General features: G+C 37.5%; 1 protein-coding gene across 7 annotated transcripts in view; it reads right to left on the bottom strand.

The window, feature by feature from the left end:
* Positions 1-17,641, bottom strand: part of MYT1L (myelin transcription factor 1 like) — a 527,336-nt gene that overhangs the window by 241,246 nt on the left and 268,449 nt on the right. For all 7 annotated transcript variants that reach the window (XM_060187042.1, XM_060187047.1, XM_060187048.1 and 4 more), the window contains exon 4: positions 9,839-9,980. The gene's annotated coding sequence lies outside the window, so the exon portion shown is untranslated. The remainder of the gene's footprint in view (positions 1-9,838; positions 9,981-17,641) is intronic.

The raw sequence follows: 17,641 nt of genomic DNA, 5'->3' as shown, positions 1-17,641 counted from the left end.
CTTGTTTTGAGAAATATATGTTACACAATGTAATGTTAAATCGATCGGTAACAGTATTCTCAGAGATGATTTTTTTTAGCACACTCACTATCTTCCGTTCCTCCTCTGCTCCATTCAGTTGTCCTAAAAGAGAAACACCTTAGATGCCTGAGGTTTTACTGAATTTGAATATATAATTTTAACAAAACACATCCTTTGCATCTCTGGATCTGGACAAGTTTTTAGTCCCTTTCTGAAGGAAGATAATGGGAAAGGGAATTTGAACGCTGAGACTTAGATTTGAGAGCCAACGTTTTCCCAAAACTCTCAAGGACAATGCTGGAACATCCCAATTGAAAGTCACTCACAATCATGTGACCTCCACCCATAGCAGCAAGAACCTCAACAGAGCAGAGACAGCCCCCTCTAGGATCAGATTCTAACTCCTGCCCCCCTCAGGGGGACCCATGCTGAATATATTCTTTTATAACAAGGGGGGATGATTCAAGATTTGAGTACCTCTGAGGAATCTTGGTCCATAAGACATCACTTACTTTGCTCTGAACAAAATGCACCCTAACTGAGTTGATTGTTCTCTGTTAGGTGGAAAGAAATACCATGATTTGCAGTTTACAAGGTAGGAGAGAAGAGCTTAGCAGTTTGAATTTTACTTTCCAAGAAAGAGGTAGCCTATGACTTTGACAATACAAATAAGGAAAAAAGCAAATTTCTTCTAATTTCTGTATTAAACTTTAGTAAAATCAAAACTTAAGCATATAATCTTCATCTTTACTACAATAAGTAGAATAACACATTTTAATGCATATAATTATAGCAAAGAACAAAAAAAACATGACTTAGGCAATGGTAATGCATCACAAAAAAACAATTATAGAAATTTATGTCATCAATTAGGGATGATCTAACATTAGAAAATGATCCAAAATTACTTCTTTTTTTTTAGTGAAAGGTGTATGAGAGAGAAGACATTCTGAATTGCATCATTAATCAAAACAATGTGATTTAGTGGCAATTATCAGTCGTGCAATTATGTGTATATATACACACATATATATAATGTATTACATAGACACAAATAATATATATTACAAACATATGCAGAATATAACCCAAAATGACACCGTTCACTTTCTGCATAGGACTTTGGAGACTTGGAAATTCCAAGTAGAATAGAACAAACATTGCCCAGTAAATTAAAATCCTTACTTAAATTTGAATACCATCTGCCATTTGCTCTATTAATTCAGAGGAAAGATCTAATTTTTCTGCACACTAGTTTCCATTTTTATAAGTTATGGATAATTATATGAATATAAACTAGCATCAAGGGTATTTTGAGGGATAAGTGAGATAGGTTAAATGACATTTTTAAAACTGAGATTGGAACACCATGAATGCTTATTTAAAATTTAGTTGCTATTAACACTATTATTTTCATATAATCCATCTGAATTAGTTTTTTTATTATTTTTTTAATTTGTTTTTTATTTAAGAAAGGATTAATTAACAAAACCATAGGGTAGGGGGGGTACAACTCCACACAATTCCCACCGCCCAATCTCCATATCCCACCCCTCCCCTGATAGCTTTCCCATTCTCTATCCCTCTGGGAGCATGGACCCAGGGTCACATCTGAATTAGTTTTAACATACCACTTTTATCTTGATTTTACAGAAAAAAAATAAGAAGAAGTAGAAGGAGAAGAAGAGGAGGAAGGAGAAGAAGAAGAAGAAGAAGAAGAAGAAGAAGAAGAAGAAGAAGAAGAAGAAGAAGAAGGAGAAGGAGAAGGAGAAGGAGAAGGAGAAGGAGAAGGAGAAGGAGAAGGAGAAGGAGAAGGAGAAGGAGAAGGAGAAGGAGAAGGAGGAGAAGGAGAAGGAAAAGGAGAAGGAAAAGGAGAAGGAGGAGAAGGAGAAGGAGAAGGAGAAGGAGGAGAAGGAGAAGGAGAAGGAGAAGGAGGAGAAGGAGAAGAAGAAGAAGAAGAAGAAGAAGAAGAAGAAGAAGAAGAAGAAGAAGAAGAAGAAGAAGAAGAAGAAGAAGAAGAAGAAGAAGAAAAGAAGGAGGAGGAGGAAGAGGAGGAGGAGGAAGAGGAGGAGGAGGAGGAGGAGGAGGAGGAGGAGAAGGAGAAGAAGAAGAAGAAGAAGAAGACGGAGAAGAAGGAGAAAGAGAAGAAGAGGAGGAGGGAGAAGAAGAGGGAGAATAAGAAGGAGAAGGAGAAAGAGAAGGAGGAGAAGGAGAAGGAGAAGAAGAAGAAGAAGAGAAGAAGAAGAAGAAGAAGAAGAAGAAGAAGAAGAAGAAGAAGAAGAAGAAGAAGAAGAAGAAGAAGAAGAAGAGGAGGAGGAGGAGGAGGAGGAGGAGGAGGAGGAGGAGGAGGAGGAGGAGGAGGAGGAGGAGGAGAAGAAGAAGAAGAAGAAGAAGAAGAAGAAGAAGAAGAAGAAGAAGAAGAAGAAGAAGAAGAAGAAGAAGAAGAAGAAGAAGAAGAAGAAGAAGAAGAAAAGAAGGAGGAGGAGGAGGAAGAGGAGGAGGAGGAGGAGAAGGAGGAGAAGAAGAAGGAGAAGAAGAAGAAGAAGAAGAAGAAGAAGGAGAAGGAGAAGGAGAAGGAGAAGAAGAAGGAGAAGAAGAAAGAAGAGGAAGCTAAATCTTTGAAGAAAATTTCCTAGGGGCAATAAATATGGTTATTGGTAGAACTAGGATGACACCTAATATAATTTGTTACCTATTTTAAATAAATCCATTTCAAATGGTCAAAGAGCACAGATTTATAATGTTGGTGTTATTTCAGCAGAATCCTCCTTTTGAATGCATGATATACTTTTCTTTAAAATAGTCACCATTCAGAACACAATTCATGAGGTTTTTTGGGAAACAAATATTGGTTTTATTTTAAGTAAAGTCTTTAGCATGGAAATTGGATGCAGAGTGTGATTTTCTCTTTGGGCTCTGGTTCAGAGGAAATTGGATTTCCTAGAGTGCCAGCTGCAGGGACACCACAGGTGCTCATGGCTCAGCAATCACAGCGGCTAATTGGGACACACTAGGAAAAAAAAAAAAATTAAAAAGCCCTAAATCTAAATCTTGTTCTGTGGCATTTTTATTTCTTCCAAAGTCCTTCTTAACTGGAGATGCTAACAGAATCTAGCTCCTATGTACATAAGATATGACATGTGAGGGACCTTGGAGCTCAAGTGTGAGGAAGACCCTTAAGTGTGTAAAGCATCAGATTAGGTCATACTGAGCAGAGGTACTCAGGAACGGCAGTTAACACTATGGGCCTTTCAATGGAATACTTCTGATTTTGAGTTACAATCTAAAATGCCTATGTCTAGCAGAGAAACTATTACAGAAGCCAGGCCTTCCACCTTCTGCACCCCATAATGATCCCGGGTCTATGCTCCCAGAGGGAGAAAGAATAGAAAAGCTTCTAATGGAGGCGATGGGATATGGAACTCTGGTTGTGGAAACTGTGTAGAATTGTACCCCTCTTATCCTATGGTCATGCCGATGATTATTAAATCAATTAAAGAAAAAAAAAAGTGCTACTAACAAGAATGTAATCCTAGAATTTCCCCAGCTATGACCATGGACTCTGAATTCAGACTGACAGGATCTTGAATATTATCTATGTTTCTGTGCTAAATAAATATGAATATATATGAGATCTAGTTCAAATTGATATTTTAAACAGTTAATTTTATTTATATATTTTCTTAAATTTTGGGAGTTATTCTCTTCCCTAATACAGCTTTAGAGGATTATATTCAAGTCTGATCACATCTTTCTAGAGAGTATTTTTAGTCTGTCTCTATATTAACTATCAAGCTCAAGCAAAAATTACAGAAGGCACAGGCCCCCACTTTTCCTAACAGCTTACCACCCTAGAATTCCTACTGTAACCTGCTCTATTCCTATTTTATGGTTCCTGTTAATTAAACATTTTGTTCTGCCTCATATCTTACTGACTTTCAGAACATCAAGTTGCAGATACTACTATGATTCCATCCTGAACTCCCTGGGCAGATAATTTCACCTATGTGTCCCAGAACCTCACCTCTTGAGAGCCCTACCCCACCAGGGAAAGACAGAGACAGGTGGGGGTTATGGATCATCCTGTCAGTGCCCATGTCCAGTGGAGAAGCAATTACAGAAGTCAGAAACCCCCCCTTCTACACTCCCCAAGAAATTTTTGGTCCATACTCCCAGAAGGGAAGAAATGTCAGGGGAAGATGACTAGAAGGCTTTGAACCCAAAGAGAGAATGGGGGAAAAAGGAAAAACACTTGTAAGTAGTAATGGGTGTAGATGTGACTTATAAAAGGAGAGAAAGTAGTATCATAGGGAAAAAATGGGCATATATATATATGTGTATACATAGACAGTTACAGAAATAATAGCCCCTGTTATAATTTTGTAAACCATATTGAATCACTAATAAAAATAGACAAAAGAGTGGTCCGGGAGGTGGCGCAGTGGTGAAGCTTTGGATTCTCAGGCATGAGGTCCTGAGTTCGATCCCCGGCAGCACATGTGCCAGAGTGATGTCTGGTTCTTTCTCTCTCCTATCTTTCTCATAAGTAAATAAAAAAAAAAAATAGACAAAAGAGCAATCCTTTAAAGATAATGGTTGATAAGTTGCACAAATGACTGTTACAGTATGAGAATAGACTATAAATTCTTTCCCTTTATGCAAAATCTTTGCCTTATTTCTTTCTATGATCCAAAGCTGTTCATAATCTTTGGCCCCAGTTAGGTGCTCACTCACTTCTCATTTCAGCAGATGTCTGAACAAGATAATTTAGGAAGAAACACAAAAAAATCTGAACTCCAGTTAGAAAGGTCCAGGGAGTCCGGAGGTGGGGCTCTGGAGCAGCAGCTGTGTTTCTCTCCTCTCCTCTCCTCTCCTCTCCCAGGTCAACTAGGAATACCAAAGGAGATCACCTGGGACCTCAACAAGACAGGACTACAATGACCTCAGGAACCCATCAAATCACCGCTAAGTGCAAACACGTGTGGCTTGATATCTCCTAAGGAGATATTAAGTGGCTGGTAACAGTCCAGCAGCTTACCAGTTGAGGCACCACTTCCTGTCTGTGTTAGCAACAAAAAGACTGCTTAAGGGAGGAGCAGACTCGCCTAAGACACACCAAATGCAACTGTGAGTCTCCATTGCTACTGCCCTCAAAGGCTGGAACAGCAGAAGGCTGGCTCTGTGCTGACATCTAGGGACAGAGAACTGACCAGGAAACTCAGGAGAAGATTTACACCTCGGTGGCCTAACAGTGGAGCTGTGTGGTGGGAGCCTTTCCACATTGTTCTCCTGAGGAGAACATGGTGAATAATTGCCTCAGAACCTACAGACTATAAATGGGACTTGTTTAGAAACTCACAGGGCCCAGCAGTTCTTCCTGGCTTGACAGAGAAGCTGAGCTGATCCCTGAGCTTTGGATCCTTGGGGTTTGAAAGTCTCTTTGATAACCACTGTATTATCTCTCCCCCACCCTGATTTATCTCTTGATCAGGAGTGAGAGGTTAAGCTAAAAAGCCTACTTATCATTTAAAAGCCCTCAGGCTCCTATAGCCAATGGGTTAAGTTCTTGTTGTTGCAATAATAGGCTTAGTCTTAAGTATATTTTTGAAAGAGAAATCATGTATTCAATATTTGTTACCATGTCTGATGATTACTTTATTAAAAATGGCCATGTGGTATGCTGAATGTTAACTGATGTTTTTAAATGTTTAAATCATGCCAAAAAAATTATATCTGTGCCACCCAGGGTTTATTGTAACCTTTAATGAGTACTTGGATTGGGAAATAGGGCTTGTACTATGCACTTTTTATTAATAAATAAATAGAAAATGTTAGTAACAAAATATAAAAGAACAAGAGGATTTAACACCCACTGTGGTCCAACTCAAGGATTGAAATAATATTGAAAAATCTATTAATTTCCACAACTGTTAACTCTTTAAGTATCTTACTTAGACACAGACAATCCAGGCAAGAGTGATTGTTCATCATGACCAAGTGGGGTTTATCCCAGGGATGCAAGGTTGGTTTAATATACATAAATCAATCAACGTGATCCACCACTTCAATAAAAGCAAGACCAAAAGCCACATGGTCTTATCAATAGATGCAGAGAAAGCCTTTTTACAAAATACAACATCCCTTTATGATCTAAACACTATAAAAATGGAAATAGCTGGAAAATCCCAGAAGATATGGAGTCTATATATAGCAAGCCCACAGCCAGCATCATAATCAATGGTGAAAAACTGGAAGCATTTCCGATCAGATCAGGTACTAGACAGGGCTGCCCACTATCACCATTAGTATTTAACATAGTGTTGGAAGTTCTTTCCATAGCACTCAGGCAGGAGCAAGGAATTAAAGGGATACAGATTGGAAGAGAAGACTGCAAACTTTCCCAATTCTAGATGACAGGATAATATACATAGAAAAACCTAAAGAGTCCAGCAAAAAGCTTTTGGAAATCATCAGGCAATACAGTAAGGTGTCAGGATACAAAATTAACATACAAAAGACAGTGGCATTCCTCTATGCAAATACCAAATTAGAAGATGAAATCCAGAAATCAATCCCTTTTACTTAAGCAACAAAAACAATGGAATATCTAGGAATAAACCTAACCAAAGAAATGAACAACTTGTACACTGAAAATTATGGGTCACTATTCAAGGAAATAGAAAAAAACACAAAGAAATGGAAACATATTCCATGTTGGGGTTGGAAGAATTAACATCATCAAAATGAATATACTACCCAGAACCATATATAAATTTAATGCTATCCTCATCAAGACCCCAACCACATTTTTTAGGAGAATAGAACAAATGCTACAAGTGTTTATCTGTAACCAGAAAAGAACTAGAATTGCCAAAACAATCTTGAGAAGAAAGAACAGAACCAGAGGCATCACACTCCCAGATCTCAAATTGTATTATAGGGCCATTGTCATAAAAAAATTCCTCCCTTGGGGATATATCCTAAGATACCCAACACACTCATCCAAAAATATTTGTATATAACTATGTTCATAGCAGCACGATCTTTAATAGACAAAATATGGAAGCAACCCAGCTGTCCAACAACAGATGAGTGGCTGAGCAAGTTGTGGTATATATACACAAAAGAATACTACTCAGCTATTAAGAATGATTTCACCAATTTCAGCCCATCTTTGATGGAGCTTGAAGAAATCATGTTAACTGAAATTAACTCAGAAACAGAAGGATAAATATGGGATGATCTCACTCACAGGCAGAAGTTGAAGAAAAAGATCAGAAAAGAACAAACAAGTAGAACCTGAACTGGAGTTAGTGTATTGCAATGCACAAAGTAAAAGACTCTGGGGTGTGGGTGGGGAGAGTATAGGTCCTGGAAAAGGATGAGAGGGCCTAGTGGGGATTGTATTGTTACGTGGAAAACTGAGAAATGTTATGTATGTATAACCTATTGTATTTACTGTGGACCTTAAAACATTAATCCCCCAAGAAATAAATAAATAAGTAAATAAAGGTCCTGATTAGTCCATAAATTAGTAGATCAGGGAAAAAAAACTTACTGGGTAGGAGAACAATACAAAACCTCACAGATATCAACTCATACCATGCCTAATACATGTTTCTTTTTAAATTATTACTTAACTTTTAAGGGGAAGTAACTGTGACTCATTTGTTTTAATATCTCCAGGGGCTAGAAAAGTTTTTGGGACACAACAGGTAAACATTGCTGAAATAATGTGAAATTGATACATATTTATTTCTTGATGCCTGTGACAAGAAAGGCTAGTTGTGAGCAAAGTCTTTTATTAATGTTTTGTCATATGTTATTCTGATAATAGCTTCTAAATATTTTCATTCAACTTGGAAGTAGATTTGGATTAATGGTTGAAATTTGGCAATTTATTGGAATCAACAATTTATGTTAGATCAAGACAAAAATCACCCACCCCAGGGTTATTGATGGAGATTGGTTTCTGAAAGACTCCACCACTCTATTAGACTTTTTTTTTTCTTTCTTTTTTTTTTTTTTTTGCTTTCAGGGTTATCGCTGCGGCTTGGTGCCAGCACTACCAATCTACTGCTTCTGGAAGCCATTTATTTTCCATTTTTGAAAAATTAAATAGGATTGAGAGAGAAGGGAAAGGTAGAGAGGGGAAGAGAAAGATAAACACCTGCAGACTTGCTTCATCACTTTGGAAGTGAATACCCTGCAGGTGGGGAGCTGGGGGCTTGAACCCAGATCCTTGTGCAGATATGTGTGCTTCTTACTATGGGCACTTACCCCAGTGTGTTACGGTCCACACCCCTTTTTACAGAGAGTTAGAGACAAAGACAGAAATAGTCATCAGGGAGAGAGAGAAGGAGAAATATGAAGTTACCTATAATACTGTTTCAACTTTATAAAGCTTCTACCATAGAGGTACAGACAGAAGGTTGAACCTTGGTGCTTATGCATGATAATATGTCGGCTCTACTGGGTAAGTCACCAAGTGACCCAGACAAAATTCCACTCCTACTGCCCTCTATTGTACCTGGTTCAATATATAGTATAGTATAGTATAGTATAGTATAGTATAGTATAGTATAGTATAGTATAGTATAGTATAGTATAGTTCAATCATCAAAAATGATACAGAAGGATAACTAATCATACATTCAAATAATCTTTACCTCTCCAGACCACTATGTTGACTGCAAATTTAGATGATGACCTGCAATATGTAGGCTTTCACGTCATCTAGATTCTTGTGAAGAAGGATCATGAACTCATGAATGCATGAGAATGTTACCTATCATGGCAGAGATAATATGAACCACTCCATAATACTGGTATCTTTATTTTAAGGAATTACTGCCATAGAATGACAAAACGAAGCAAAGAAAAACAAAATAAAGGAAACAACAAATCTTCATTGTGATGTGTGTTCAGAAATTAAGCAGAAACTATATCATCATCCTCAGTGCTGATTGTATAAATGCATATGTTTACATAATTGCTAATTGTTTAACAGACTAGTTTCATAAAAAGAGAGCCAATAACATCTGAATATTTTTTTATGTTATGAAAATGATGATTTAAGGCAATGGCTCAATGTCCTGGGATATAGTACAGCAGGTAGAGTTCTAGGGATGTATGCATGAAGTGCCCAGTCTGATCCCTGTTATTGCATATGCCAGAATGATGTTTGGATTCTCTCTCTCATAAGTAGTAAGTAAAATAAATCTTAGAAATATATAGAAACTCATATATCTGGTAGTGAATTATTATTTGTATTTTACTGCAATTAAAAACATCTTGTTAAAGAAATAGCTATAACTTGATATTTTGTAAAGCGCATGGCTTTCAAGGTCCATTGTGGCACCAAGGGAGGCTTATCAACAGTAATTGACAGCAACCTATAAAGACCCTGAGCAATGCAAATGCAGGTCTAATTAAAGATTTGCTTGATCTCCTTACAGATGAAATGTCCCTAAATAGAACTCAAAGTGAAAACTGAGATTTTTGACTAAAAGGAGTTTAACAGAAAAGAACTACTATCATCTATCAAAGGATGAACAGATCTAGTAATAAGGCTATCAAATTATTTTTGGGGGGTAATATAAATGTATAAGAGTGGTAACTCACACCTACATTTAGCAATAGGCTGTACATTGTGAACACTGAGTTTGTCTATTAAAATTGAGGATTGTGTGTTCTTTGTCAAATAAAAAAAAACCTCACCTCTCACAAAACTGTACACTTTGTCAAAACTCAGCATTTTAAGAATACAAAATGCTTGTCTGCACACGATGCTCAAAATATGACACAGAATCTTTACCTTTATGTGGCTCATTGGATAGCCATATGTCTGTGGGAGCAATCCGAACCTTCTTGATGAGTTACTCTTGAAAACTTGAGATGCACACACTTGATTGGATTCAATAACTACATTTTCTCCTCTCTCACCAGATGTGGTCACTCTAAAGAAAAATAAAAAGGCAGAGAAATTAGGTTGATGTGCAGAGTAAAGCAAATATTGTACGGCAGAGATATGATTAAGGGGCCGGCTGGTGACACACCTGGTTGAGTGCACATATTACAATGTGCAAGAACCCAGGTTTGAGTCCCCGGTCTCCACCTGCAAGGGGAAAGCTTTGCAAGTGATGAAGCAGTGTTGCTGGTGTAACTCTGTATCTCCCACTCTACTACCCCCTTCCCTCTTGATTTCTGGCTGTGTCTATGCAATAAATAAAGAGAATAAATGATTTAAAAAACAGATAAGATTAGCACAAAAATCTGCTTATTTTTCACACATTTAAAGAGAGCTGGTGCAGTATACAGGCCTGATGATGTTAGATGGAGGAACATGGTGATAACCAACTAAAATCACTGCTAAACAGTCTAATAAAGTTTTGATAAATGGTTTCTCACCAAACAAATCTCTTGGAAAACCAGTAAAACCACTATTATTTGTGATGTAAAACTTATTTAAAAAAATCAACAAGGGAGTCGGGCTGTAGTGTAGTGGGCTAAGCACAGGTGGCGCAAAGCACAAGGACCGGCATAAGGATCCCGGTTCGAACCCCGGCTCCCCACCTGCAGGGGAGTCGCTTCACGCGCGCGCGGTGAAGCAGGTCTGCAGGTGTCTGTCTTTCTCTCCTCCTCTCTGTCTTCCCCTCCCTCTCTCCATTTCTCTCTGTCCTATCCAACAACGACAACAACAATAATAACTACAACAATAAAACAACAAGGACAACAAAAGGGAATAAATAAATAAATTTAAAAAAATTTTTTTAAAAATCAACAACTTATTTGGCTTTATATGTTTAACTCTTTTTTCAGCCACCACGTTCCAGATGCTACCATGATGCCAACCGGACTTCCCTGGACAGACAATCCTACCAATGTGTCCTAGAGCCCCGCTTCCCTAGAGCCCTGCGCCAGCAGGGAAAGGGAGAGACAGGTTGAGAGTATGGATCTACCTGGCAATGCCCATGCTCAGTGGGGAAGCAATTATAGAAGCCAGACCTTCCACCTTCTGCATCCCACAATGACCTTGGGTCCATACTCCCAGAGGGTTAAAGAATAGGAAAGCTATCAAGGGAGGGGATGGGATACAGAGTTTTGGTAGTGGGAATTGTGTGGAGTTGTAACCCACTTATCCTATGGTTTTTTCAGTGTTTCCTTTTTATAAATAAAATAAAATAATAATAAAAAAGAAGTAGTAATAGTTTAAATAATAGGAAAGCTATCAGAGTAGGGGATGAGATATGGAGTTCTGGTGGTGGGAACTGTGTGGAGTTGTGCCCCTCTTATCCTATGGTTATGTCAGTGTTTCCTTTTTATAAATAAAAAGAAAAAAGAAATTAAAATTAACATTTAAGATTTACAGTTTACAATCTTATGAAATCCAGAGCTTTATAATTCTCATCACCCTGGAAATGTTGTGTTGTAGCAATAACTAGCCAAGAAATACTGTTAAACAGTCAGATTAATAACAGAAATTTAAAAAGTAGTAATAATATGTATAAGCATGACTTAGAAAGAAAGAGAAGGCAAGGCCATAGAAAAAAATAGGTACATATATATAAATAGAGATAGTTGTAGAAATAAGTCAACCCATATCTTTGGCCTTAGGAGAACTAATTAAGTTTTCAGTGAAGAGAATAAGGACACATAACTCTGGTGTTAGGAATGATGTGGAATTTTACCCCTGTTATCTCATCATTTTGTAAACAAATATTAAATCATTAGCAAAATAAAATTAAAAAAGAAAAAGTCTCTGGTAAATGTATTACAACTCAACTTCCCTTGAAGGCATTTGCCGCTTGCCAAATCTATAAATTTTGATATAAAATAATTAATATGTTAAATAGATATTTTTTCCTTTATAAAGGGATTAATGGTTTACAGTTGACAGTAAATACAATAGTTTATACATGCATAACATTTCTCAGTTTTCCACATAACAATACAACCCCCACTAGGTTCTGTGTCATAAACATTTCTTTTAAAAGCAGAATTTTAAAAACTAAATTAAATGAACCAAACTGTTTATCTTTTAATGAAATGTCTCTCATGGCATGAGAATTGACAGAACAGTTCACCGGGTGCATTCTCTTAGGATATGATCTTGTAAGGCTCCCCCTTGTTCAAATTATCCAGGCACAGTCTAAAGATTATGCACCTATGGTTCTGGATGCTTACACTTTCCTGTCACAAATGCTGCCTGTGATAACTTATAATAGAGTTCCCAGGATGAGCTCTCAAATGGAGTATTTATCAGGTAGCATAGTTGCAAAACACAAATAACACCAGCTAGGAGGGCACTCTTTCTAATTTTCAGTCACATATTGTCCTCAGCTAAAATTTTGGCTGACATCTTTCTCTCTTCCACTGCCACTTAGGATTTTCATTATGGCATACGTCCTACTATGAAATCAACTTCCAGTTGTTTTCTTGTTGTTGCTGTCTGCTTGCTTCAAAATAATTGTAGATTCACAGGTAATTGGAAGAAACAATACAGATATTCTATGTGGCCTTAACCTAGTTTCTCTAATAATATATTGTAAAACTAAAGTACATGATCACAATCAAGATATTGACAGTGACTTTTTACTTATTGCATTCAGATTTTATTATCTTCTATGTGTATGCATGTATGTAATTTTATATGATGATATCGCTTACGGAGGCCTATGTGTCAACCAGCACAGCCAAGACACAGAACATCCATCCCCATAGGGTGCCTCATAAAGCCCCACTTCCCTTCCTGCAGCCACTATCTGTTCTCTATTTCCATAATCTTGTCATTTTAATAATGATATACAATTCAGAGAATTGACTGGTCGTTGTCAAAGGTCAGGGGTGGGAAATAAACAGAAGTGGGTCAAAAGGCAGAGGACCTCACCGATGTGACCTGGAACCCCGCTTCTCCAGAACCCCGCCCCACTAGGGAAAGAGAGAGACAGGCTACCTGCCAACACCCATGTCCAGCAGCAATTACAGAAGCCAGATTTTCCACCTTCTACTCCCCATAATGACCCTGGGCCCATACTCCCAGAGGGACAAAAAATAGGAAAGCTATCAGGGGAGGGGATGGGATACAGAGTTCTGGTGGTGGGAATTGTGTGGAGCTATACCCCTATTATCTTATGGTTTTTGTCAGTGTTTACTTTTAATAAATAAAAGTTTTAAAAATCATATAAGTAGTAATGGAGCTGTTTGAAATAAAAAGGCCCATGCTCCCAGGTATAATATAAATAATTCCTGCCTTTAATATATAGCATAGAAATTATAGTTAGTATTTTATTGTACGTTTGAAAGTTGTTTAGTGAGGACATGTTAACATCTTCACAAGATAATAATGTAACTGTATAGTGACAACTATTAATATGACTTTTAGTAGCAATTTCATAAATGTATACAAATAGTAAAATCATTTTGTTATACACTTGAAATTAATACAATATTATATATCAATTATACAATTTAATGAATGTCCTACAAATACTTATCTGGTATAAACTTTGGGTAATTTTTTTTTTATTCAATGGAATTTTCTGGAAGTTCATCTGTCTGTTTCTATATAGTTTTTTTTTTCTAATTGCTGAGTAAGATGCAATGGCATAGAATAATATGTTTATAACAGTTTATCTTATGAAGAACATCAGAGTTGTTTACAGTCCTGGGCTAATATGAATAACAAAGCAAACATTTGTGTACAGATCCCTGTGTGCATATAAATTTCCATTTCTCTGAGATTAATGCCCAGGGGGAATATCTGCTGGGTCATATGCTAACTGCATGTTTATCTTTGGTATTCAAACAGTCAGAATATTTTCCAGAATGAATCTCCCAATTATATATTCCCACAACCAATCTCTGCGAGATCCAGATTTACTAAATGTCTTTATAAAATTGTGTCATCACTATTTTTTAAAAATTTTTAATCATTCTAATAGGTGTGATTGTATCTCACTGTGGTTCTACCTGATATTCCCCTAAGCTAAGGATACCGCAGGAGTCATGAGGACCTCTCAACAAACATCAAGTTTGTAGCCAGTGTAGAAGATCATAAGCTTGAATAGCATGTAGTTCTGTTGGTATGCTTCTACTCCTGCTTCTAAAACCCCTTCTGTTTCATTGGTTTAATCCCCCCTGCTTTACACTGTATTCTATTTACATAACCACTGTTAACTAAGCACTACCCTGCCTGCAGGGCATTGGTTTAATCCCCATTGGTTAATGATGTCTTTTTGCTCCGCCCCTTCTCCTAGTACACCCTGATTTCCACCAGTCTTTTTTTGTTCCACCCTCTCTATGTCACATCCTGTTTCCACCCTATTTGGCGAATATATATAAGGACAGGATTGTGATTAGGGATAGCTTGGTTTAGATTGCACTGTGTTCCACATGAATAAAGAGATACTGCTTTCCAGCTAAGCCATGAGTCCCTGGTCGTCTGTCTCCCGCCTGCAAAGCTAGCCTGACATAGTTCATCATCCTGCAATTTATGTAACAGCCCCAGGGTCATAAGACCTATAGGAGGTCATAGAAGGAGGAGGAGAATAGGGGAGAGGGAGGTGGAAGGGGGAGGACCTACTGCACTGTGCTCACTGAGGAAATCTCCTAGAAGTTCCAGCAGGAATAGTTTGGTGGCCAGATCCCCAGAAGAGTACAGATTTAAAGCCCACTTTGACACTAGAGTCCCATAATGGACAGCACATCAAGCTTGGATCTGGGAAATCCTAGAATTGAAGCCAGTGGGAAGCTGAAATAGAGCTAGAAGCTTCCAGGAAAGTTTATACTCAGACTGGAGCTGAGCTCAGCATGCTTTACTTTCCAGAAAGGAAAATTTCTGACTAATCTGTTCATGCCTGCTAAAATAGCTGCTTGATATGGAAAAACTAGTAAATGGCCCTGGGAGACTACCTCCAGGAACACTAAAACTTAGGGGCCACCTTTATTTTTATAACAAAATAAAAAATGACTTTGGATATATAAATACATTTTTTTTTCTTCAAAGCACTGCTCAAGTCTGGCTTTTGGTGGTGCAGGGGATTGAACCTGTGACATTGGAGCTTCAGTCATGAGAAACATTTTGCATAACTATTATGCTATCTACCCCTACTATTTTTGTCTTTTACCACTGGAAAAAAAAAAACCAAAAAAACTAAGAGGTATAGTTATTTGTGATACAAAACAATCTGGCCATAAGAATGTAATCTACTTGGCTGACAGATAATTTGAAACAAATTTGCTCATTGCTAATTAGTATGTTTTTTTAATCAGTGTCTCTTGTTATTTTATTTTATTTTATTTTATTTTATTTTACTAAAGGCTCTCTATCAATGTATGGCCTAAATCACATGCCACTCTGCACTAAGGAAATCCCAGAATTTCAGGCTGGTTGTGGAAACCACATGTTTAAGAAGAAACAGCTGAGTGACAGTGATCTGCTCACACACACTTGACCTCCATTTACCTCCAGAATCACTAAATAACAAGAATTCCATTTGGAGTCCCCACAAAACAGTTCTGCTTGGTAACAAAAAAATATATTTATTTTAACAGTTTTAAATATAGATGTTGAAAGAGCTGTGCATAGCATCTCTGTTAACACAGACCTCCTGCAACAACCTTAAAAGCCTCTGGGAATTCTCCAGCTACTGCTAGAACACAAGTTATGAAGGAATTGCTGTCTGTCAGTTACCAAATGTGCTTATTACCCCAGGGAGGAAGGGAGAAGGGATGCTAAGAACTCTCAGATGTTCTTGCTCCAGAGATAAAGCATGAAGCCACTTTCTGCTACATTAGCTTCTCCATTCACACACCCAAATGGACCTGTGAGATCAGGGTTCCAAGAAACCCTTCTTTCCCAAAACACAAATGAGTTCAGCAGTCAATTCCAGACGTGGTCTGGCAGACCGCAGTTATCAACCATCACTATGTGCAGCAGGAAGCTTGGATCTTAAAAAAATGTAATGTATGGGGGTCAGATGGCCACGCACCCAGTTAAATGCACATAGTACTATGCACAAGGACCAGGGCAAGGATCTGTGTAGGAGACCTTGCTTCCCATCTGTGTGTGTGTGTGTATGGGGGGGGGGGGGTTCACGAGTGGTGAAGCAGTTATCTATTTCTCTCTATCTATCCCTCCTCTCTCAATTCCTCTCTGTCATTTCCAATACAATGGAAAATATGGCTGCCAGGAGCAATGGATTCACAGTCCCAGACCCGAGCCCCAGCAATAACTCTGGCAATATATATATGTATGTATGTATGTATGTATATATTCTCATCAAAGATATATATACACATAGATTAAGGATCACATTACATTGATATTGAAAACAGAAGAATGAAAATTTTATTGAAAATCCATCCTTCTATTTTTAACTTCCCAGAGGTAAAGATTTTCTATTTCTAGTTATTTTAAGTAATTTTATTTTTTTACATTTTTATTTATTTATTTTTGGATAGAAAAAGAAATTGAGAGAGAAGGGGAATGGAGAGGGGGAGAAAGAAGAGACACTTGTAGATTTGTTCCACCACTCCTGAAGCATCCTCTCTGCAGGTTTAAATCTGGGTTCTTGCCAGCTTTCTGTTTCACAAATTGTACCACTGTCTTTTAATCATTTCTTTGGAACATACATCTATGCCCCTAAATAACTGAATGTATCTCTATTATTACCCTATTTCCCACCAAGAAATATTTATCTGTTAAAATCCTATGTAGGAGAATTATCTACTTCTTACTTGCGCATTTCTCCTAGCACAACTCAAGAGTTTTTTTTTAATTATTAATTTGTTTTAGATAAACACAGAGAAGGTAAAGGAGAGGGGGGGAGGGCAGAGGGAGAGGGAGGTTGAGAGAGGTCTGCAGCACTGTTTCATCACTTGTGAAGACAACCCCCTGGTCCAGCAATATCAGGAGCCAAGAATCAAGCCCAGGACTTCAAACATTCACTCTACTACTAAACTAACTTCTGTTTCTGTATTAGACATTAATCTTCTGTCATTTTAGTGAAATTTCTGAATAGAACAGAAGCTATTGTGCTTCATTTGCTATTTTTTAAATTATTTATTTATTTTTAATAGAGACAGAAAAATTGACAGAGGAGAGGGGGAATAGAGAGGAAAAGTGACACCTGCAGCACTGCTTAGTCACTAGTAAAGTTTCTCTGCAGGTGGGGACTGGGGACCGTTAACTGGATCCTTGTACACTATAATGTGTGCGCTACACTGGGCATATCACCACTCCTCAATAGCTTACATTTTACTGAATATTTACCATAATCCTTTGATCTCTTTTATACAGATATATATATGCTGCATGGACTCACTATACAGAGTCATTTTTACTCATCTCTCTTTTAAAAAATTCTATCTTTATATGGAATTGACTCTAGACAAGATGTGTGTATTAAATACTAGTGTTTGTACCTGAGACAAACTAGTAAAATGAGTTTTCTTATTTTTATCTTAATTGTCTGTGTTATGAGTAAGTAATCTCTATTAATTGCAACTCACCTGCTTATATATCAACTTTTCCCAATTGTATCCTTCTCCCTTTCTTGTAACTACTACCATACCTTCTATACCCAATGCTCCCAAGCTTTGCGTACAAATAATACCT

Source organism: Erinaceus europaeus, chromosome 3, assembly GCF_950295315.1.
Source record: "Erinaceus europaeus chromosome 3, mEriEur2.1, whole genome shotgun sequence".
NCBI classification, from domain to species: domain Eukaryota; kingdom Metazoa; phylum Chordata; class Mammalia; order Eulipotyphla; family Erinaceidae; genus Erinaceus; species Erinaceus europaeus.
This window is presented reverse-complemented; position numbering and strand designations above follow the sequence as displayed.